Below are 24628 nucleotides of genomic sequence, written 5' to 3'. Positions count from 1 at the left end.
TTGTGTATAGATGCCTATGGAGGTCAGAAGAGGCCATCAGATAGATGCTCTGGAACTAGGATTACAGATGGCTGTGAGCCATCATGTCGGTGCTAGGAAACATGTCGTGTAAGTGCTTGTAACTGCTGAGACATCTCTCCAACCCCCCGCTTTTTGAGAGAGGAAGAGTTTACTTAGGCTTACAATTTGGGGGGGGGGCAGTCCATGTTGGCAGAGGGTACACGGTAGCAGGAGCATAAGGTGTCTGGTCACATTGGGACTACTGGAAGGTAGCAGTGACATCTTTGTTCTTACACACATTTGAGTGAATCTACTTCTCCTGGGCCTGTTTCTGTTGTTGTTGTTTCATTTTGTATTTTTCCCCATGACTCCTAGCTTTTTAATCTTTTACTAGTACCTACAGGCTTCTTCCCTTTATCTCTGATGGATTGTCAGGTATACTTTTTCTTTGATTTTTGTATGAAAAATATTTGTGATAGATCAGGCTGGGAATTTTGTTAGTAATGAAACCAGAACTATAACCCAGGTCTCCTCAGGGCAATGTGTCTCAGTTATTGAAAGGAGCAAATATTAGAATAATTAGTGGGACTCTCTATCTCCTTCATATATATAATATAATGTAATATTTCCCATTCTTTGCTAGCACTGTTTCAGAGTAACCTCACTTATATTGGCTTTGAAGTCTTTTGAAACAAGAAGCTAAGGATAGAACACATTAAAAATCACCCAACAAACTTCATCATTAACTGCAGAAGAAATCATGCTTTCTGTTGGGAAAGACCCTGTTCAGAGAGTAGTTTCTGTTTTGCTGTTTTCTCTTCCCCTGATCTCCTGCTGCCTTCCTAATGTATTCAGGTCACACCAAGGCCCTGAACAATGAATGCTTACAAAGAGCAGTTGCAAGCCTTGACTGAGGAGATAAGACAAACCAGGAGACACCGAGTAAGAGCAGGGCAGGAGGAAGGCAGACTCAGGGCTCTTAGAAGCTGGATGTTAAAAGAAACCCAGAGATCCAGAAACAAGACAAGAGCAGAGTCTATGTAAACCCTAGGCTAGGAAGGAAGTCAAGAATCTAGCCTAGTAGTTACAGTTCCAACTCCAATGCCCTGTGAGTAAGAGCTTGGAACAGAGGTGGTTCTGCATTTCAAAGAAAATCTGGGCTGGTATGTATGGGTGCAGGGCCACCATTTGAACTCTTACGAACATCCGTATATATTGGTGGATTCATTCATTCATTGATCCTATTGTTAGTTAGTAGGTTAGTGATATTAGTAAGCTGACCTGGGTCTTTAAAATGTTAAAGGTGAAAGACAGAGTGAAGATGTCTATTAGCGACTCTTGCTATGGAACATGCTAGGTGAACAGCGTTGAAACATACACTAAGCTTTTGTCCCCCGGGGAGCAGTGTCATGTGAGTGGCCATCAAAGCAGTGAGCTGACAGGCTTAACTTTCCCGGAGAGATGTTATAAAAGGGGCAATTTGGGAAATGAGTGGGCTCCCTGGCCCCCATCAGTGTTCAATGTGCTACCCTGGAGCCAAAGCACCAGCCATGGTAATTGCAGCATTTGTTTGGGGTGGGGGGCTGCATTCCCAGGCTGCAGAGCCTCATTTCAGTACACATGCCTCTAATTTGATGTTTTTAAATTCAGCTCCAAGACTGTCGTCAGCCATTTGTCCCCCTCTTTCCTTTAACACTGACCACCTTGTCCCCTTTTCTCCTGTGAACAGAGGCAAGCAGTGTGCATTGAAAGCCAGCAGCTTTTGTGTTGCTTGGGAAATCTGAGGCTGACATCTCCGGGCCCTTTCTGCCTCTCCCGCCTCTCTCTGCCTGTGACCTGCCAAGTGGGTCTGACTCTCCCAGGCTTTCGTCATGTCGTATATCGATTGCTCTCCTTTCCTTTATTTGTAAGATGCTCAAGGACAGACCCTGCTGCACAGGGACAGTGGCTTTGGCAGGGAGTAGGTCAGCCAGTGTCCCTAGGCACACAGGTTCAGTGATACTTCACCAGGTTGGCTGGTGTGACGTCAGTAGCTCCTAAAGGGACCAATTGATTCCCCCATTTACCCCCTGCACCCCACCCCACCCCCAAGACCGCTATTCTAAACTCTCAAATTCTTTTTCTGGGATTTCACTCTGCCTTTTTGAATGCTCTTTTTTTTTTTTCTGCTTCTTTTCTTTCTTAAACCTTGTGATCCTTAGGTACTGGGTTTACTAATTACCCCCAATGCTGGCACCTGACAGCAGGTGGCCACCATTCTGTTAATTATGTCCCGGGGCTTAGAGAATCTCTTCTAATGACATCTAATCATCTACCTCTGACTCTTGGGCTAAAAGCAGGTTGCAGGCACAATCTCTTTCCCTGAGCTCTTCAAATCTATTCTTCTGGCCTAGCACCAAGCCTGCAAGGTAGATGATAGAATTGCCAAGCACTAGGTTCCTTCGATGGTGGCTGGGGAGTCACAGCTCAAATGCAGGAAACTGATCAGCACAGTGTTGGTTTACTAGTCAAATAGCCAACTTGAGGAAGGGGCGGCCGGCCTGAGACCTGTAGTAGATTAAGACTCTTCTCTCTCTTCCTCAGTTCCCAGAGCCCCATTGTATACTGTCCTTTGCCCAAACTGAGATGGTAGCTTCCCACAGTCAACTGTAGAAAGCAGAAGGAGATGCAGTTAATTCTTTCATAGGCGAGTAAGAAAGACCGCACTATAACATGTGAGAGCCCTGGGCTGCCAGAGAAATCAGTGTAAATCCTTGTAGTATTCATTCGGTGAGCAAACAGGCTTCTGCCTTTCATCCATAAAACAGGGGAAATATCCCTTTTGTGCTTTTTTGAAGTGCAGCCAAGAGAATTAATTGTGCATTATTTCCAGAAGGTTTGGTATTCCATGGAGGCAGGTAGTGTGTGCATATATGTGTGCAGACAAAGGTAGATAGATATAGTGATAATCCTTCACTGGCTGCTTCCAGACACCGATGCTGAAAGAAATGAATTATGGGTAAGGAGAACTGTCGAGCAGGGAGTTTTGGTCAATTTGTAGGTACTTTAAAGCAATTGTGATGGATGTGGGAAGAGAGATCGATGGAGAAATATCAATAGGGATTTCGCTGTAAGGACGCCATGGCCACCAGTCTCACTAGTCACCCAAATGACTGTAGTCTGAGCAAATTAAAAGGGAAAGTACAGTCCTTGCCTATAACAGCAAAAATAAAACATGCACTTACTCTCACAACCAATGAGATCAGTCTCAGAGGCCAAGGATAGATGAAACTGTTTTTGGTGAAAGTCAGAGGTATCTTATTGGCTGACAATCATGATCATAAGTTTTGGTATATCATTGCAATTGAGCCTCGAATACTCCTGTATGATAGACAGCCAGGGTAAGTTTTCCTTTGCTATGAGAGGTGGTACTCGGGGCCCCACAGTGTACAATGTCTACAAGTGCGCAGGTGTAATCCTGGCTTATTCTTCCTGAAGAAGATTGTGTCTGGCCGTCCCACAGTTTCTCTGCAGATTTCGTGGAGACCTCAGCTATGTTGCTTTAGCCTGCCCTCACCCTTCAGGGAACCCTCTTTTCACTGGTCCCTCCTCAATGGCTTGACACTTGCATGCCTGCTCTCTGTGAGCAAGGCTTTACGATGGAGTCAGCATACTCTCCAGGGCTTTCTTGAACGATAGCGTATCATATGGTCCTGGCAGGTCTCCAAGCATCTCGAACTGATTCCACCTTGAGTTTCTTGTCATTGCCCAGTCAAAGGGAAGTTCACAGACAGAAGGTAAGAAGAAGAAAGTTACCCAGGAGCTGCCTAAACAAATGGACACTGAAATTCCAGGCGTCTGTGCTGCCTGCCCCAGTTTAGGATAGTTCAAACTTTCTTGCTGAATTCACTGGTTATTTGTTGACCATTCAGTCTAGTGTCGATGCAACAACTCTCCAGGGGGACTTGTAATTTGTACTTGATTTTTGCTGGATCTTCTTTTTCGTCCTTCCCTCCTCTAATTATTGCATTCTCTGCACTCGCTCTCTATCTCGAGTTGTTTGTAACCTTCTCAATCAATTGCTTTCTTGTACCCTACTTCCAATATATCTAGGGGCTTGGCTCTCCCCTAAGTCAGGGCGTGATGTTAAGGATGCTGGGAAATGTGCCGATGGATGAATAGCCCACTTTGTGGCCACTGTTCTCCATCTCGTTGTTTGGATTTTTTGACCTAGGGAAAACAAACAGTGCCTTAGGTCCTTCCTCCCCCTGTCACTGCCCTTGTGATTTTCCTTGGCTATTTGGGAGCCCGGCAAGGGTAGCAGTGGTAAGGAAGGATTCATTACTCTTCCTTGATGTGTGTGAATACATTACGTCACTTCAATGGGATCTAGACTTCAATGACAGACTCTCCCTGCTGGCTTGGCTGTGTTCTCTGCTCCACAGACAACAAAAGATGACAGGTTGTAAGTTCCCACGTCAGAAGAGAGCAACTGGCTTCTGTTGGCAACCTTAGTTGTCAACTGGCAGCCCTAAGAAACAGGCTCTGTGGGTCACGTAAGGACAGGCAGGGACTGACAAGTTTGAAAGGAGAGAAGAAGCAAGGAAAGGGTTGACGTCAACTCCACAGCCCAACAGTGTTCACCCCAACCCCCACCCCAGGCCCCACCCCCTTTCTTTGCAGAGCTCCTGCCAATCAATCGCTCATCACAGCCTAGCATTAGGATGGGATTATAAGAGTTAGAGTGAGCATCTCCTGACTCTGCCCTAAGAGAATTTCCTGGGAATGGCCACTAGTCACCTAGTCAGTATACAACTCTCTTTCCTCTCCGCCAGACCCAGCCAGCTTGATGTCCTCTGTACTAATAGCTAATAAAAATACAGTTTACTTCATTTAATTTCCTTTCAATGCAAGGCTTATTTAAAATTCAGCACAGCAAATCCAGTGAGGAGTTAGGTCCTACGTAGTGACTAGTTTTAGTAGGTCCTTCCAGGAAGCCTTTTGTTGAGGAATAGTTTCAGATTTGCAGAAGAGTTGCAACAGTGAGATAGAATTCCCAAACAGCAGTCACCTAGCTTCCAGGCCAGTTCTACTATCTGGCTGATTTTGACCAATGTTTTAAATAAGGGAAAGCCAGGCTTCTGGAGCAAATTAGAACGGTCTAAGTGGGGTCCCCTCTTAACTTCCACCCAGTGTCACAGTGCCTTCCGGCTTCTGGGATTCCCAGACTAATGTGGGAGGGAATTAAGCAGATCCAGTGCCATATTCTGGGTGCCAGTCACAAATTTCCCTATGCACAGCCTAGCTAGCCTGTGGATTTGGGCCATTCTATGCTGAGAATCTACACTGGGGGAAGTGTCCCCTTTGTGCCTGTGTAGGGACACATGAGAATTATGCACTTACCTCATGTCTTAGGCTGTAAGCCACACCCTTTGTTGATCCTTTCTAGAACCTTTCAGAGGCTCTATCCAGCTCCCTTTTTTTTCTCAACATGGATTTCTGAAGCTGTCTGGGGACTTGGATCTTAAGCTGTTTTCCCCTAGGCTCTGTCTTCTGCACCATCAAACCAGACCTCACCAGCACTCACTATTTACTCAAGACAAGGCCTATTGATAGCATAACTTTCAGATTTTGTGTTCTAGGTCCTGAACTAAACTTTTTCATAATCTCTGCTTCTCCCCAAACGAGGTCTAGTCCCATGTCCAGGCCCTTCTACCCTTCTCTATTCTGCAAGCTATTCTTAATATGTCAAGCATTAAGATAATATTCAACTTTTATGTGACCATGTTTGTATGGACATTTACTGCTGGCTGCTTCCTAGCTCCATCTTTGAGGGCCATAGCAATGAACAATAAACTCTGCTTTAAAGAACTCACAGTCAGTAGAAGAAGCAGTAAGAAAAGAGAGGGTTGCTGGGTGTTGAGAAAAGGTGCTCTAAGGACAGGAGACTGCGGCCAGGCAAACATTATCCTTTCATCTCTCTAGAGAAGGGCACAGGGGAAGCAAAGTAGATTTAAGTTCAACCAGCAATGCCAAGTTGGACATGTTATGTCTGAAGTAACTGCTGGAAGACTCAGAGGAAGAAGCCCAGAGATTGTGTTAGGATATATAGGCTGAACTTGAGGCACTGACAAAATACAGACACAAATAGAATCCTAAGGCCTCCTGGAGATCATGAGGGAAACCCCTAGAGTGGTGGAAGGGTCAACACGGAGTGATTCCCAAAGATGTCTCTCCTGCTGGGAGGATGGGAGGCATGAGAAAGAGGTGTATTTTCATCCCCTCCTGCCCTCGTCTCGGCTGTTTTCCTATAGTATAATCTGCTGTGTGGGCCACTGGGTTGCTCTTTGCTACTGCCAGTAAAAGAGCAAGAAAGCCACACATGTTGGCCTTTACAATCAAGGCACGGGGATAGCCATTCTTCTGCAGGCTGTGCGGGGTGGTGACAAAGTTAAAAAAAAAAAAAAAGCAGAGGGATCTAGACATCTAGACACATTCACCGTCCTTGAGTATATTTCACCCTGCCCCTCTGTGAGGCAGGGATATGACATTACCCACCCTATAGCAGCTGGTCAAAGCACTCTGGGCTCCTCTGAAAGAGGTTCCCCAGGAGATCACCAGGGCAGGACAAGTGGGTGACAGCTGTTCAATGTTCTTGTTTCCCAAGAACTTAGGATACAATGAGGACCTTCGAGTAGCCTAATTAGTAAAGGATCTATTCCAGAGCCTGCGTTTGGGAACTAGAAAAACAAGTATGTGTGATCTATATCCAGCAAGGAAGAAAAAAAAAAAGCATCAAGACAAAAATGTGTAATTGTAATGAGAATGCCCAGAAACATAAGAGGCTCAGAAAGGCTTCCAAATTATTCATTGTGTTGAATTAACAGAGTGATGACTAAGATGACTGATTAATGATGAACATTGCTTTCAAACTCCAGAATGTGGAAGAAGCTGTACGCTAACTAAATGGACTGCAGATACTTCTTAGCTCCCTGCTTTAGAGCTGATTGACAGTATGTTGTTGTCCTGAGAAATGTAAGGAAATGGTGTGGGTTGTCTTTGTATCTCCTATCTGCAAACATTTATTGGAAAATTTTTGAGTCTCCAGAAACAGGTCAGATGTCCTCATGGGGCTGATTAGTTACTTAAAGTAGAGGAAGTTCTCAGAGGTTCGTTTGTAATGCCAGCTCTCTAGGTAGCTCAGGCTGGCCTCAAACAGCCCTCCTGGCTATACTTCCAGTGAGCTGGGATTTCAGGCTTGTTCCACCAAGTCTGGCTCCCAGAGAGGTATTTTCAAGTTACACAGTTGCATTATTGTCTGCAACTGAGGTATCTAAAGACTGTAGGCAAAGAATATCCTTGTCCTACTAACAGAGAAGGTTGGAGCCTTGATAAGTCACCCTGGATCTGTGCAACTGGATATCCCAGAACAAGTTCACCTCGGGAGAACATAGAGGAAGAGATCAGGTACTGTTGGTGAAGGGGCTCCTGGAGAGTGAAGACGGCAGGGAGAGGACTGGAAGCTAGGGAGGAGCCTGAGGCATCATTGTGAAGGTGGGAGCTTTTCTGAGCAGCCCCGAGAGTGCCCACATCATGACTGCTGTGAAACTTTCAGTCTCTTGCCGTAAGGAAAGAAGCTGGGTATGGTGAGCTACCTCTGTAATCCCAGCACTTTGGAGATGAAGGCAGGAACATCAGAAGTTCAAGGTCATCTATGGCTATGGACAGAGTAGCCTGACCTACCTAGGGGGAAAAGCCCCTTGTGTCATTTGACCTTCTTTTGTTTTTGTTTTTAATTGAGAAGTTGTGTTTGCATGTATTTATAGGATCAATGTGGTATTATGATCTGAATACAATATGCAATGATTAAACTAAGCTAATTAATATTTAATCTCTTTAGAATCCCTATAAAGAACTAATATCAACAGGCCTACTTGTCAAAAAGAAGAGCAGAAAATGTACTTGTTATCCATCCAGTCAATACCCGTTGCATACCTACTAAATTCCAACACTTACTATGTGATAAACAAAAGATAGAATCTTTATTTAGATAGAACTACCCTATAGGACAGCCCCCTGATGCAACTCACTCCCTGTGGGAATTACTTTCGTCTCTAATGCCAGACTTAGACCTGTGACTTTCTTTGACCCATCAACTACAAGTAGATGTTGCTTATACTACTTGTAGGCAGAGGTTAGAAGAAGCAATGTGTGGTTTTTATGAGTGATTTCTTTCCCGTTGCCTCCAGGATGAAGTGGCCTGTGTAGGGGCTTTTGTTCTTCCCTGTATCCTACCTATGTGGAAAAGACTTCAGACTCCCCACAGCCAATGTAATAAATTACAAATAAGAAATAACCCTTTTGTTCTTACAAACCTCTAACCCCTGGATCAGCATAACCTAGGGAGACCTGACTCACATACTTGTGATTGTGGGTTGTCACAGGGAAGAAAAGAGGATTTTCAGAGAGTCTTTGGGACTTTGTTTAGGATGCTGACGTTTTTTAATGATCTGTGTGAGGTCATTGTGTATTTGACATTGTAAGTTTCCCCGACCCTGTGTGGACTGCTTTTCCACAATTGGCTGTTCACAAAAGGGTCAGCTCTGGATGGATTGATGGCTCTGGTGGTGAGGTGCTTGCCTTGGAAGCCTGAGGTCCGGAGTTCAACCCCGTGTTAAAATACAAGCAAACAAACAAAAAATAGGCATGGTGGTATGTATTGAATTTCCAGTGCTGGTGAGGCAGAGGTGGATGAATCTCCAGGGCCCACGGGCCAGCCAGCCTGGTCTTCTTAGCTAGTTTGAGGCCAGTGAGATTCTGTATTTAAGAAAAAAGAAGAAAAGAAAAAAATGTCTGAGGGAATAAACCTGAGGTTTTCTTCTGGTTTTCACACACCTGAACACACACAAATGCACACATAAACCCAAACACACAAAAGACCCCGATTCTGGGAGAACTTCCCAGAACATATAACAGAGTTCCATAACTGGATTTCCACACAGACTCATGGAAATGCCAAACAATTTCTCAAACATTTACATTTGGATTAAGTCCAAGGCATGATTTGCCTCTAGCTCCTTGTTCCCTAATTGGAAATCTGTACGGATCTTCAGGGAAATGGATCCATGTGTTTCTCATTTGGGCATACTTACCTCATCAAAATATGGTTGGAATGAATCCGTTGATGTTCAAACTCTTGAAATCAAATTTTCCTTCCTAAGTAAAAAGGTTCTCTTTCTTATGGCACCTCAAAGGAAGACATTGTGTGTTCTCTTTGGGGATGTGGTGAACGACTCTGGACAAATGTCTTCTCACTCTTGGCTCAATCAAAAGTCCTCCAAACATGACTTTCATTTCCCTCATCAGATTTTTGGCTTGCCGAGTTAAACCACAACACCCAGCCATCCAAACAAGACATATTTCTTTCAAGAAAAGCAGAGAGCTGCAGCCAAAGAGTCCAGCATTTTCCAGTCACCTACTCTTGTCGCCGACACTTAATCCTTTTCTTTGCCACAAAAGGGATTTCAGCACTTAATGTCTTATTTGTAGCTGAGAAGAAAAAGGAATTTTAGACTCTGGGTTTGAAACATCTCAAACACTCATAGCTATCCCCCTCTCGCCTTCTTATTGTTTTAATCTCTCTCCCTCAGAACTGAAACACTGGTAGCTCCCCAAACACGTCCTGCTGCTGCTGCTCCTCTGTAAGCATAGTTCTCCAGCTCTGCGGTTTCATCCTGAGCCCATCACCCACTTCTGCTGAAAGTTTCTTCCCTCAGGTTCCTCTTCAGGTGCACACTTTGCCTCCCTGTTCCCACTGGGCCATGTGTACACTGTGTGAGCATTTACCTCTTGACATTACAGATTTCTGTGTGCAGGGCGATCTTCAATACGGTGGGCAGAGGACAGGCTGTTTTTGTTCTTCCTTCCTCTCGTCACCAGGGTCTCCGATCCCTGTTGTCTAAGTGAATAAATAGGTAAGCTTTCACATGGCTAAATGGCATTGCAGAATCACTACCATATCGCCATATAACCATAAGCCTATAATTTTGCTGTATCTTCACTGTATCCATATACCTACAATATATGAAGAAAAATATAAATGTTCTGGGCTGGGAAAGTGGGACTCAAAGCTCTATGTATAACAAAAACATCAGAATCAGCTTTCTCTCCTTTTTCAAGTTAGTTTAAAAAATAGGTAGAGTTCTGCTGTAAGGCTGGGGAGATGGCTTAGTTGGTGAGGGGCTTGTTGCACAAGGGTAAGGACCTGAGTGTGGACTTCTAGAACCCGCGTTTAAAACTACCTAACAAGCAAACAGGTATGGTGGCCCATGTGTGTAACCCAGTGATGGGAGATCAGAGACAGGTAGATTTTTTTTTTTTTTTTTTTTTTTTTTTTGGTTTTTTTTGAGACAGGGTTTCTCTGCATAGCTTTGCGCCTTTCCTGGAGCTCACTTGGTAGCCCAGGCTGGCCTCGAACTCACAGAGATCCGCCTGGCTCTGCCTCCCCAGTGCTGGGATTAAAGGCGTGTGCCACCACTGCCCGGCCAGGTAGAGATTTGAACATGGGTCAGCTGGCCTAGCTGGATCAAGAAGCTTCAGGTTCAGTAAGAGACTCTTGTCTCAAAAAAAAAAAGGTGGATCTGGGAATACAGTTTGGCCATAGAGTGCTTGACTAGCCTGTGTGAGGCCCAAGTTCAGTTCCCAACACTGTAAATGAATAAACTGAAGGTGGGGAGCAATTGATGAAAGACACCTGATATCAGCTTCTGATCTCTACTAGTGTGCACTCTTGTGAACACACCACACAGACACACAGACACACGCACACACACACACACACACGCACGCACGCACGCACGCACGCACGCACGCACGCACAAACACATGTACACCCTGTGCTGTTGCAGAAGTGAAGAAAGGTCAGCTACCCAGAGGGAGTTCAGATTCAGTGGGAGCAGGAGAAGGGGATGATGGTCAGTTCTCAATAACTCCCTAGATTGCGTTGATGGATGGTTTTAGAACTTTCCCAGATCTGGTTTCCTCCTGCTCTGTTAAGTCTCATTGCTAACCCAAGTCAAGTCTCTGCAAGTGCTGAATTTTAGATAACTGAATTACAGGTGTGCTTTGAAAGGGGTGAGTAGACCGCTTCTGCATGACCTTTCTTATATAACTATTATAAATATATATGTGCCACAAAGTCTAGTAAATATCTATAATATTTTATATGTGTGTGTATAGATATGTAACATAATATGTACATTGGTATCATTTGTGTATGTATGTGCCCATATTCATTTAACTTCAGATGTGAATGCATTTTCAGGTCAATTACAATTCAACCTCCTAATTACTACACTGCCCTCAAGGAAAATTCTAGACTCATGTTGGGTAGAAGACAGAAAAGAATGTAACCAATTAACCATTCATTACTGTAATAATAATAAGTACTATAAAAGCTGAGTGGGTTCTGGCCATTGTGTTCTGAGTAGCACAAAGAGGAAATGGTGATTTTAGGGAAAGAAGTCAAGAACTAAGCCAAGAATTCAAACAAAGTACATGTGCCTCTTTCTGAAACAAAGGCGGCCTCAATTATTCCCTTCCCCTTCTCCTGGCTTCAAAGCTTGGAGAGGCCCTTGTAGAATGTTTGTGTTTGTTTGGTTAAGATGGTTAGGAAGGAAACATTGACAGGACCACTGGGTGGGGTGCTAAACCTCACCAGGTATGTTAGCGAGTCTGGAGTCACATGAAACTGTGACTACCGAGAAAGAGGAAAGCATGGTTCTTATCTCCTACAGAGCTTTACAACCCTCAATGCCCAGAGTGAGCTCGTGAACTCCGAGTGGGTGACCTTAATAGATAGAACTGTGTGAGGGCTCATTCTACCATGAAATTAAATTTTAAATCTGAATTGATGAACAAAAAAATGCTGCCTTGATAGTTTTTTGGACAATAGTCTTAATAGTTTTGTAACTCTTTCTCTTCCATAAGAATGGATCTGAATTGGAGACCGTGAGCAAGAGAGCGTGGCTGAAAGTCTACACTTAGCTGGCAATGACTTAAAATGAGATGTTCTGTTCTGCCATCATGAGGCTAATTTTCCACAGGCTGAAGTGGTCTCCATATCCTCTACCTTCTGACTTTCTGGAGAGTCTCTCCTCTCCTCCATCTTGGGCAGTTGAACCCTTTCCACTGTCTGTGAGACCTGGCTGTACTAGGGTCTCTAACTCTTTAACTGGCCAGTCCCTCCCCCTCACTCCTTCTCAGCTCAGATTTCTCCTTTCTGGTCTATGTAAATGTGCAGGTCTTGTCTTCTGTAGGCGATATGGTTTTTTTTTTGTTGTTGTTGTTGTTGTTTTCAGGTTCTCCATTTGCTTGCTTCACTTTTTCATTACCCACACATTCACACAATGACCCCAAGCCACCTAGCTTCCTAGGTAATCACCTAAGCATCAAGTCCAGCCGCTTGCTTCTGGCTCTCATCTCCCCCTGCTCCTTCCTAACATTGGACCCCATTAATTATTCCTCACCTCAAGTATCTTATCCATGGCTTCTAGATCAAGGAAGTTCCAACTCTTTCACTGACCACCTTCAACTAATTGTTATTCTCTTGAATGTTCCCCCAAAGTTCCATCCTGAGCTTTGATTTTCTATTTCTGGCTCAGCACCCTCGTGCTTTCTAATGACTCCCACCATTACTGCCTTCAGATGACCCCAAAATGATATGCTGTATTTGGATTGTATTCTTGACTGAGTACATGTTCATCATTCCTACTTAGCTTCTTAACATCCGCACATGTGTATCCTCCTCTTATTTCACAATCAATATGACCTTTCCCTGCATACCAATTCTGACTTCCCATTTAGAAAGGAACAACATATACAGGAATATAATCCAGAAACTTCCAAGTTCTGAGCAGCGAAGAGGTGCAACAGAGATAGGTAGACACTCCCATAGCAGACCCACTTCAAAGCATTTGAGAAGCATCTTTTTGTTTCTGACTTCACTTATTTCCCATTCATTCACTCACCCATTTACTCACTCATATAGTCATTCATCTATTAAGTCCCCCTTCTAAGCTTTATTCATTCACAAAGCTATCAGAGATACATAGATGAGTAAGTTATCACCCCTGACTTCAGAAAACTTCCTAAGAAGATGCAAAAAAAAAAAATTGCAATAAGCTCTCCAGATAGAAATATACAAAAGTTGGGCTACCATTCTTACTTTTTGAATTTGAATGTCCTGTGGAGGCTCACATTTGAAATCTTATTCTCTAGCTGATGTTTCTTTTTTTGGTAAGCTACACACCATTAAGAAAGCAGAACCCAGTTGGTAGAAGTAGGTCACTATGAATGAGCCTTTGTGAACCACAGTTCAGCCCCCACTTTGGGGCTCGTTCTCCCCTTGCTGGCCCACCGTAATGTAAGGACCCTCTACCACATGTTTCTCCTCCATGGACTCTGCTGTCTTTGCTCTGTGAAATGGACCAGGATGCTCTGAAACTGGAGAATTCCCCCTGTAAGTTGTTTTTATCATGTATTTTGTTCATACCAATGCAAAAATAATTAATACACAAAATTGGTTCCAGAGAAGTGTCGTCATTGCTTTGACTAAATCTGACTGCATGATTCTTAGGCCTTTGAGACTGATTTGTGGGGAGAATTTGGACAAGATGCAGCCTAGAGAAATCTTAGAACGTTTTAAGTAACTTAATGGGCAATTTTGGCAAACTTTTGGAACACAAAATTATGAATAATAATACAGACAGTGAGAAGCTGGTTTATGAGATTTCAGGTGGGAATAATTGGTCTAAAGGTAACTGGAATAAAGGGCTGTTACTGTTACAATCTGGCAAAGAATTTGTCTGTATTTTACCCATGTTCTAAAAATTCAGGTGAGGTTGAAGTAAACTGTGAAGAACTGATGTGGTGAAGGAGATGTCACGACAGCAGAGTCCTAAGGCAGTGGCCTGCCTGGTTATTGCTGATAAATCTTAGCAATAGTAATGGGATCGTGGTGAGAATCCAGAGCAAAAACTGGAGCGGAAAGACATGTGCAGCCTGGCAAGAAAGAAGTGCCAGCAAGTTTAAAGCTGTAGGCTAAAAAATCGTAACTGTTAAAGAAATTAACATCATTAAAAAAAAAGTCAAATAATTGTCACTGAACAAGGAGGAAGATGAGCTGGGAGTATTTTAGGTAACAGTGGCACCTCATCCATTACAGCTTCCAGGGGCTGAAACTGAAAGCACACTAGAAAGAGGGAGCATGAGGCTTGCCCTGCTTATTGAACAAGGCCACCTAGGGAGCTCTCTACCCAGGTTAGTTACCCTACCCAGGTAAACATAAGCTTCTGCATCCATGGCCCAAAGAACTCAGAATGGAATCCAATGGTATCCACATGGTGTTGAATACTAAGGTAAGACGAATACAGGAGTTTGGGAATCGTGGGAGCTTGTTCCCGGATTTGTGAGGAAGGTCTAGGAAGCCAGGGAGTGTGTGGCAGGGTTGGACTTCCTTTGGAGAGACAAAGGTACTGCCAGGACAGTGTGTGAGCTTTTGACAATGAGGCTTGAATTATGCTGGCTATCAGGATATTGGAGAGGTCAGCAAAGTGGAACATGTGCTGAGACAATAGACAGGCAAGGAATGGAGCTGGCCTAAAGAGAGGGACCTTGTGTGCTAGAGGTGGCAAGACCACAGAGGCAGGGCTGCACAAGCCCACTCAGATTCAGCTGGTGCTGCTGTGTATCCCAGATGCTGGACACAGAACTCCAGGCGTTGTTGGTTGTCCTGCTCATTACTATCTTGACTTTTTTCTAATTTTCTCTTGCTATCTTCTTGTTCTTTCCTTTTGGAATGGGAACATTTACTCTTTGCCACTGACTAAGGGAAGAATATAACTCTGATTTATATTTTACAGGGACTCACAGTTTGCCAGTCTCAGAACAGACTTTCAACTTTGGACTCTTGAAGAGTGTTGGAACTGTTAAGACCATGGGGATTTTTGAAGTCTGGTTAAATGCAGGTTTGTTTTTGTTTTTCATATGAGATGGGCATGAGACTTTGAGAGAATGGGCAGAATGTTTTGTCTTGAATCTAAAATGGTTCCCTTTGGTCTCTTTACAATGGTTTTAGAGGCTATGGCTTTGGACTCCACCCCCTTTTTAGAGTTTATATTACCATAGGAGCCTGGGTGGTGGTGGCACACACCTTTAATCCCAACACTTGGGAGGCAGAGCCAGGTGGATCTCTGTGAGTTCAAGGCCAGTGGTTCAAGGCCAGCCTGGTCTACAGACCGAGATCCAGGACAGGCACCAAAATTACACAGAGAAACCCTGTCCGGGGGCGGGGGAAACATATGAAAAGATGAAGGAGTCTGGGCTTCCTTGAGGCCCTTTAAGGCAAAGCTACATCCTCAAGGCAAAGCTATTTCCTTTCTGTTCAAAGAGTGAATCTATGTTCTGCCTCTGGCCCTGTATGGTGACCCAAATCATTACATATTTCTGTTTCCTTTTTAATGGTTAATACAGCTGGACCTATCTATTACCTGGATAGGAGTCCACGTGTAGAGGAAACCCAGAGCCACCTGAAGACTTGCTGAGGAGAGGGAGGACTAAGGACCCTCCTAATGAGCTAATGTTTTCCTTGCAGAAGACACTCCTGCTTGCGGACCTTCTATCGGCTGGCACCATGGGGCCTCTGCCCATGTGGCCGGCCTGCTATGATGAGCCACATTCAGAAAGATGTTTCCCCCCTTTCCTCCTCTTCTCTCTGTTTTTTCTTTCAGATACTGACAGAAGCCCGAGGATACTTTCTTGCTCATTTGGAGCACCGCCCCTCACCCCAGCCACCTTCCAACAAGCTGCTGCCTGCTCACCTCCATTGCAGAAGGCGTGACTTTCTCTCTCCTCCTTGAGCTCCCTATTCTGGGCAGTTGTGAAGGAGATTTACAGACTGCTAACTTTATTTGTCTCCTAAATTCTAATAATATTGTCCTTGAGTTCTCCAGGTCAGTTTCTAAATTCCCTTGTTAACAAGGCTGTGAACACATGAAAGGGAACTCTGACTTTCCTCACAACCTATGGTAACTACAAAGAACTACTAAAGAAATTCCTCAGAGGCTATGGGAAGGACCATATCCAGGGCCTTAGACCTATCAGCCACAGAAGATGAAAATGAGGTCCAGAAAGAAGTTTGGTGTCCCTGGTTACCACGGGTGGTATGACATATGGAATCCGTTCTTTTGGATTGGGGCCATGAACTTTCTTACTGCTTTCTGTCTCCTTGTTTGGTTATTTTGTGCCTGCATACCTCTGACCATTTTGCCTGGCCATACATGTAACATCTCCTAAATCAGCTGCCCATTTTCTTACAAAGGAATGACTGTATTCATTTTATCTATGAGGTGCATGGATCCCATGGGGACTTATGCCCTGATGGTAGCTAGGACCATGTTACCTAGTAGTTGCCATTTCCTGCGACAGAAAAATATGTAACTAGCCAAAATGACAAGAAGCACATGACTAGCCAAAATGGGAACCCTGGTACCACTAACCAAGATGTGGCTGATGACATCACTAGCCAAGATAGAAGCCATGATGTGACTAGCCAAAATGGCTATGCTCACTCTGGTGATCTGAGTGAGATATGTCCTCCATAGGTTCATGTGTTTCAACATTTGGTCTTCAGGTAGTTGCTGTGGGACGGTCTATATGTCAAATTGCTCTGATTAGTCAATAAATAAAACACTGGTTGGCCAGTGGCCAGGCAGGAAGTAGGTGGGACAAGGAGAGAGGAGAATTCTGGGAAGCAGAAGGCGGAGGCAGAGAGACACTGCAGCCGCTGCCATGACCAGTAGCATGTGAAGACGCTGGTAAGCCACCAGCCACATGGCAGGGTATAGATTTATGGAAATGGATTAATTTAAACTATAAGAACAGTTAGCAAGAAGCCTGCCACGGCCATAGAGTTTGTAAGCAATATAAGTCTCTGTGTTTACTTGGTTGGGTCTGAGCGGCTGTGGGACTGGCAGGTGACAGAGATTTGTCCTGACTGTGGGCAAGGCAGGAAAACTCTAGCTACGAATGGAACCCAACGAGTTGGCAAGAGTTTCCACCTAAAACCTGAGAAAAGATTCTAAAATGGAACTAAAAACAGCTTCCTAATTGTCTCTCTCAAATGAGCAGCAGCTGCCGGTTTGAGTTACTGGCGGGTTCCTGGCGTGTGCGCTTGACCTGCAGTATGGCGGAAATGAGGCCTCTGCAAATGGCACATTAAGCTACATGGTGGATTTAGCCTTTGCTAGTACAAAACAAAAAGAGGTTTCTGGGCTACACGCTGCTTTGATAAGAAGCATAGACCCAAGCCAGGCAGTGGTGGTGCATGCCTTTAATCCCAGCACTCGGGAGGCAGAGCCAGGTGGATCTCTGTGAGTTCGAGGCCAGCCTGGGCTACCAAGTGAGTTCCAGGAAAGGCGCAAAGCTACACGGGGAAACCCTGTCTCGAAAAACAAACAAACAAAAAAAAAAAGATAAGAATCATTTAGACCCACTATTTCTGAGAATTGATGGCTCCCAGAGCTGGCAGAAAATATACCACCGCCATGTTGGGAAGCTGAAGTGGGCAGAGCCAGCAGCCACAGCGCCGTTTCAGGCTTAGAAGGCTGCAGTTTAAAGCAATAGGCTCAAGGTAATATAAAACATAAGCCACATAAAGATGGCTACCACACAGAGAATCTGGATTATGTTCTCTTTGATATTCGTAACTGAAGAGAAACATTTGATTGCAAAAGCTGTTGAGTTATGCAAAAATGTGTATTTTAAAGGCACCTTAACTTCAAAATTTGGATGTAAGGATATGTTGCTTTGGAAAGGAGGCTCTGCTTTTGTTTCCACAGAAAGCCAGAGGCTATGGATTTGTTCCAGATTAAGATACATCAAGTTTGACCAGCCAAGACCACCTGAAAGGTCTCCGATGACACCATAGCCCAGATGATCCAACATCCAGAATCATTTCAAGGCAACTGGCTCAGACGATACAGCCTACTGTATATGGACTACTCCATGATTTTCTTTGTGTCCCCATAAGAAACAGCGCCCCCCTCCAGCAGGAAGTAGTAAGAGAAGCTACGCCCAAATTCCCAAATATACCAAGCTTACTTTGGAGATGTGTAAAAGTTAAAACCTTCCTTTTTAAAAAAAGAAAGGGAAAGTGCTGTGGGACGGTCTATATGTCAAATTGCTCTGATTGGTCAATAAATAAAACACTGGTTGGCCAGTGGCCAGGCAGGAAGTAGGTGGGACAAGGAGAGAGGAGAATTCTGGGAAGCAGAAGGCGGAGGCAGAGAGACACTGCAGCCGCTGCCATGACCAGTAGCATGTGAAGACGCTGGTAAGCCACCAGCCACATGGCAAGGTATAGATTTATGGAAATGGATTAATTTAAGCTATAAGAACAGTTAGCAAGAAGCCTGCCACGGCCATAGAGTTTGTAAGCAATATAAGTCTCTGTGTTTACTTGGTTGGGTCTGAGCGGCTGTTGGACTGGCAGGTGACAGAGATTTGTCCTGACTGTGGGCAAGGCAGGAAAACTCTAGCTACAGGTAGTGGCACTGATTGGGAAGGTTATGGGACTTTTAGGATGTGGAGCCTTGCTTGAGGAAGTATGTGAACAGGGGCAGGACTCTTGGTTTTCTAGCCTGGCCCCACTTCCTTTCTTTCTGTCTGCTTCTTGTAAGATAGAATGTGATCTCCCTGCTCCCTGGCTTTCAGAATATTCCCCTGATCCTGCTGCCATGTCTTTGCTGCCATGGTGGGTTTCATCTCTTTGGAACTGTAAGCCAAAATAAATTCTTTTCTCCTCGAAGCTGCTTCTTATTAGGACATTTTAACACATTAAAACAAAAGGAACTAGTATACTCACACGACTGCCTAAGTTTCCTGATGCTGCTGAATTCCCAGATTCTCACTATAGCCCTAGATCTTACTGTGACATTAGCCTTCATTCATACATCCCAGTCATTTCCTGATTTTTCCTTTATTTCTCTTTGCACTCTGAGACACCTACCGGGATTACAGAAACAGGAAAGCTAGACTGAGTGATGCCCTGTTTCTCTGCCTAAAGGGTAAACTCTCTCTGAAAAATAAAGGATTCATATCAAGCTAAAACAATGGTTCTTTCTTTTCTCAGGATTACTGTATTCAACTACTTTCAGTTCTTTGCTCTTCATTTTCCTGTAGACAACTATGTCTCATTAGACACAGAGATGATTCATGGTATAAGACATTCTCTTAAGTGTTAGACCTTAAGAAAACGATACATCCCTTGATAGGTTTCCCAAGATTCAGTGATTGGTTGGTCCTATGCCCATTCATAAACGGCCAACACTGACTGGCCTTGGTGTTTTGTTTTGTTTTTTTTAAGAAATGTATATGATTTTGAAAGGGAAAAGGAATGGGGCAGTATAGGAGGAATTGGAAGGGAAGGTATGGGGATAGATTTGAAATCATATTATATGCGTGTATGAAATTCTCAAACAATACAATTTCAAAAAACAGTTGCTGTAAGTCTGAATTTGAGAATCTAAAGAAAAAGAGGCTAATATTTTATTTGAATATTAGTTGGCTTTACTACAAGCTAGGAGAGGAAAAATTTTGGTTAAAACAAAAATTTTAAACTCTAATACATGGGGACCTATTTTATAACCATCAAGAGAAATGACCTAAAGTGCCTATGTACAGTCCTTCATGGCTGTCTACTGGGATAGATGAATATAAAAAAAAGTACAGAGGACTCTAAACCCTATAGGACACACCAGGAATCACAATTCCTTGTACCCCTTGTCTACAGCGCTCTCCCAAAGAAAAATGCCTCAACCCTCAGAAACAATTAGTGTCCATGTTCTTTTTCAACCATAGATCCTAATAGATAGATAGATGATAGATGATAGATAGATAGATAGATAGATGATAGATAGATAGATAGATAGATAGATAGATAGATAGATAGATAGATAGATAGATAGATAGATAGCTGGAAATCTTCTCCACCACCAGTCACGTCTCTGTGTGTTTCCTATTTTGATCCTCTCAAGTCTTATCTGGGCTTCCAAAAACCGGGGTTTGAGGCCCCCATTCCATGGCAGGTTCCTGTCTTCTCTGTACTCCCTTCCCAAATGGGTGAAACTTCTCTTCAGATTAAGTCTACTGCTCTTTTTTATTTTTCTTTCTCTTTTTCCTGCAAAAGACTTTTCCTAAAACTTCCTAACTCATAACCATGTTAGCTCAGGAAGTTTCAGTAAGGGATGAAGAAAGCTTAGGCCCCACAGACTTGACTGCTGAACACCGTCTTCTTCTCGTTAAACGACAGAGACCGGAAGAACCCACTCCTGACATAACCACCTTATGGTGCTGAAGCTACTCAAGGCAAACTGATAAACAAATTTCAGCTCTGCAGATCCCCCAAAAACTAATATCATTCCCTCTGATGATAATTGGAGATGGAATTATTTCCTCATGGATATAACTGCATTGTGTGTGGAACAGAACTTATAGAATATATGTATGTATGTATTTGTGCGTATATACAAAGAGTATTTGTTCGAATGGCTTACAGGCTGTGATCTTGCTAGTCCAATATGGCTGTCTACTGATAGAAAGTCCAAGAATCTAGTAGTTGTTCAGCCCACGAGGTGGGACGTCTCAGCTGGTCTTCAGTATATTCTGGAATCCTGAAGAAGTGGGCTCTAGTGTCAGTGAAGGAATGAGCTTCCAAGCAATATTGAGGGTAAGCAGGTAAAGAGAGCAAGCTTCCTTCTCCTGTGTCGGTTATATAACCTGCCAGCTGTGAGTGTGGCCCAGATTTAAAGTGGATCCTTCCACCTCAAAATATTTGATCAAACTGGTGTCTTCCCACCTCAAAAGACCTGGGGTAAAAGTGAGTCTTCCTACTTCAAAAGAATTAATTAAGGAAAAAACCCTCACAGCATACCCAGCTGCCTGGGTTTTAGTTCGTTCCAGACATAGTCAAGTGAACAACAAAAATATCCATCACAATGTGTAGTTTCATGTAATTGCTTGTATGTCATTCTATGTTGGGATAGCATGGAATGAAATTCAACGGCCCCTAGAATTTCCCAAAATAACTGAGAAACAAACCTGAGCCCACTTTGATTATTTTCTTTCATTCATTTATTCTGTGCTTCAACATTTAAAAAAATTAATATTTTGATTGCCTACTTTAAATGTGTGTGGGAGAATATGCAAACAGAAATGCTTTGGTAATACATTTAAAAGCCTTCTAAGTATATACTTAGAAACAGATCCATTTACCTTCTTACGACATATCAAAATGGGATTTGTAGATCTATTAAGTGTTTCATAAAAATCGTAAATGCTATTTGTTTATATAAAACAAAATTCACTGGAGTAATAAGATAAAAATCTTATTAGATTACAAGATTTGACATTGGACACAGATATTTAATGATGATTTCTTTCCCAAACATATTCTTAAAATTATTACTTTTTAATTTAATTTTTAATTAGTTCATGTGTAGCATTCATGAGTAACAAAAATAATAGGACATAAAGGTGTTTGATGTTAGTTGGCATGTCTCTGTGTAATATATAGTAAGTCCTTGTTGGACTAATTGCTATGTCTTATTTCTTTTGCAAGAATATTCTTAGCATGCAAATGTTAAGTACAAGGTTTTTATAAATAGCTATACTACATGTAAGATGAGAGATATATGTATTTGTCAAATATCTCTGTTAAGTTTCCAGTTCATGTTGAGAGTTACAGTCTATGCAATACCAATAAACAGTAAAATTAAAAATCTAGTAAACTTACTCTACATGTAATTAAGAATGAGTATTAAGATAATACTAGTAACTAATACCTTAGATTTCTAAGGTAAAATTTAACTTAAGGCTATAACACTAAGAGGCAAAAACAATTGCCTGTGTGCTCATCATTCAAAGATTGGCTTTCTAGGATTTAACTTAAAGATGCCATTTAAAAACGAAAATGCTGATTACTGCTCACCCTACTTAAACCCTCACCAATAATCAGGTCAGGCTCAATGTCTTTAAGATCAAAAGTCTCCTATTTTATATTAAAAATCATGTCTAAAAATACTGATTTTTTTGTTAAGGATTGCTAATGCTATTATTATGTTGTCTGCCCAACAGTCTAATATAAAACTGAAAAGAAAATCTTTGATTTTTTCAAAGTCTCTCTGTATATAGTTATATAAATAAACAGTGTAAAAATATTCCCATATTATGTATATTTATATATAGTAAATAGTATATGTATATGCACATATATTTTATGTGCCATATATTTTATGCTTGTATTTTATATTGTTCCTATGGTACAAAGTGGTGTATATGTAAATGGTCACGTTAATTAAAACTGCCAAGTAAGCCCAAATCCATTGTAGTTTGTAGTGTAGTTAAAGGTTTAAAAACAACAACAAACAGTCAGATAAATAGCTTCAGTCAAGTGATTGGTTGGTAAATCATTGCCTCATCTCTGATTCTATTGAGTGCTTTTAAAAATCCCTATTGCTTGAGAGATAAAGTGGCTCTCAGGGCCTGGTGGCTTCTGCTCCATGGTGCAACTTTACCGTCTTGGACAATTGACCTCATCTGGTAGATGATCCTCTAGGCCAGTGGTTCCCAACCTTCCTAGTGCTGTAACCCTTTAAAACAGTTTCTCATGTTATGGTGACCCCCCCAAAAAAACCCACAAAATTATCTCCTTGCTACTTCATAACTGTAATTTTACTACTGTTGTCAATCATAATGTAAATATTTGTGTTTTGCAATAGTCTTAGGTAACCCCTGTGAAAGGGTCACTTGACCCCCAAAGGGGTCACAACCTACATGTTGAAAATCACTGCTCCAGGTTCTGCTACTCTCAGAACCTAAAGATTTTTAAACATAACTTAGGCCTATGGCTTCAGTTTTGTTTCAGAAATTCTTGTTTATAGTTTCTGAGTGTCTGACTTCCAACTAAGAAACTGAGTTGTAAGCGAGGTTTATTAAAAATCTGTTTCTGTCCAGCTTTATCAAAGTGTTATACAATAGCTAAATTTTAAGCATAACTCATTGTTCAATTCAGGTGTAACTGACCTTCTGGCTGTTCAGTAAGCATACTTGGGGGCCAAGAGGACCAATATTTTGGCCCTTGCCTTCCAATGTCAGTTTGCTCCCAGGAAATGTAGGATGTCTCTCAAGGGTCCTGAAGCTCTGGAAAGTTAGCTGTCCTCTTGACCAGAGAGTATGGGGATGTAGACAGTGTACATTCTGCAAAGAGGTGAGTGAAGAGACAGAGAAGGAAGTTGCAATCAGCAAGGCATTGACTCAACCCCAACAGACTACAGGACTAGCGATAAAGAAAGGCTAAAGGACACAGAGACGCCTCCTGAGTCCAAATGACCCCTGAGGATCAGATCCTCAACTGGCCTTAACACACATATGCACACACACACACACACACACACACACACACACACACACACACACACATGTTTGGTTGCTTATATGTTCTTAAACACTGAGTAGGAAAATGTAACCAAAATATTCAAAATGATTGGAAATAGTATATTTTTAAAAGACTAAACTAGATTTAAAAAAAAAATAAAACAACAAAAGATGATGACCCAATCCCTTGAAGGCTTCTCCATTGTACCCCAAATATGATTGTTAACATGCCAGGTAGGGTAACCAGTTGTAATCAGGTTAAAGGACTCCCATGCTCTCCCTAGCTGTAAACAAAATGCTGAATATCTATGTCCTACGTTTCTGCTAATGGCTCCCTTGCCTTACAAGATTTGCAAAATCACACTGAGACCACACCAATACCACTATCCTACGAGTCAACAGCTTTAGAATTAGATCTCTGGATTTCTATAATTAAAAAAAAAAATGGGTTATTTTGTTATACTATTAACTGATTCTATAATCTTGGACGTTGTGTAATTAACTGCTGATTTTATGTTATCTCCTATTTACAGTCAACTAACACTCAGATAGTCCTGTAGGAATCTAATGTCATCTACCGAGTTCCCATTGATCACTCTTCTAGGCCTGTAAGTCTCCAATTGTGGACACCCTAAGCCCCGGGACTCCCACCTTATTTAATGTCTATTTCTCTTTGACCACTCCTGCTTTTATTCTTTCTCCCTCACATCTCCATCCAGGTGCCAACCAAGGACTCCTCCCTTTTCTAGCCACCCCTGGCTGTTCTGCAAATGGGAACCCCCCACCAACGCACTTCCAAGTTATCCCAACTGCCACACCTGATGATTCCACTCAGCGGGAAGCAAAACAAAGGGCCAGGGAGAATTAATTGGCCCCTTATATAGGACGATTCCTTCCCAGAAGCCCCTGCTTCAGGACAACTGTTCACAGGGCTTCTGTCAATGCCGTGGAGACCTCCCCACCCCTACCGCCACCACCCCGCCCCGCTCTGCCATGCCTGCTGTATCCCATTTCTGAAAAACTTAGCCTTTCCATCCTTTCTCTTTCAGATATTGGTGGTCCTGGCCTTATAACTCATTCTCTGAAGCACAGCCCAGCCTCACTTCTGGAGTGTTGTTTACCAACCCCCACTGCAGAAGCAGTGGCTTCCTCTCCCCTT

The 24628-nt window shown here is 42.8% G+C and overlaps 2 long non-coding RNA genes across 2 annotated transcripts; one reads left to right on the top strand and one right to left on the bottom strand.

Annotated features, from left to right (window-relative positions):
* Positions 1-7457: 7457 nt before the first annotated feature.
* LOC119088332 lies at positions 7458-24397 on the bottom strand. The gene is made up of 5 exons (XR_005091973.1): positions 24288-24397; positions 23119-23292; positions 9826-9937; positions 9132-9528; positions 7458-8796 (listed from the first exon to the last, which is right to left on the bottom strand). It is a non-coding gene; the product is annotated as an uncharacterized LOC119088332 (long non-coding RNA).
* LOC114691141 lies at positions 14123-19940 on the top strand. The gene is made up of 3 exons (XR_005091974.1): positions 14123-15005; positions 15768-16669; positions 18582-19940. It is a non-coding gene; the product is annotated as an uncharacterized LOC114691141 (long non-coding RNA).
* Positions 24398-24628: the final 231 nt, after the last annotated feature.

This window comes from Peromyscus leucopus, chromosome 7 (assembly GCF_004664715.2).
Source record: "Peromyscus leucopus breed LL Stock chromosome 7, UCI_PerLeu_2.1, whole genome shotgun sequence".
NCBI classification, from domain to species: domain Eukaryota; kingdom Metazoa; phylum Chordata; class Mammalia; order Rodentia; family Cricetidae; genus Peromyscus; species Peromyscus leucopus.
This window is presented reverse-complemented; position numbering and strand designations above follow the sequence as displayed.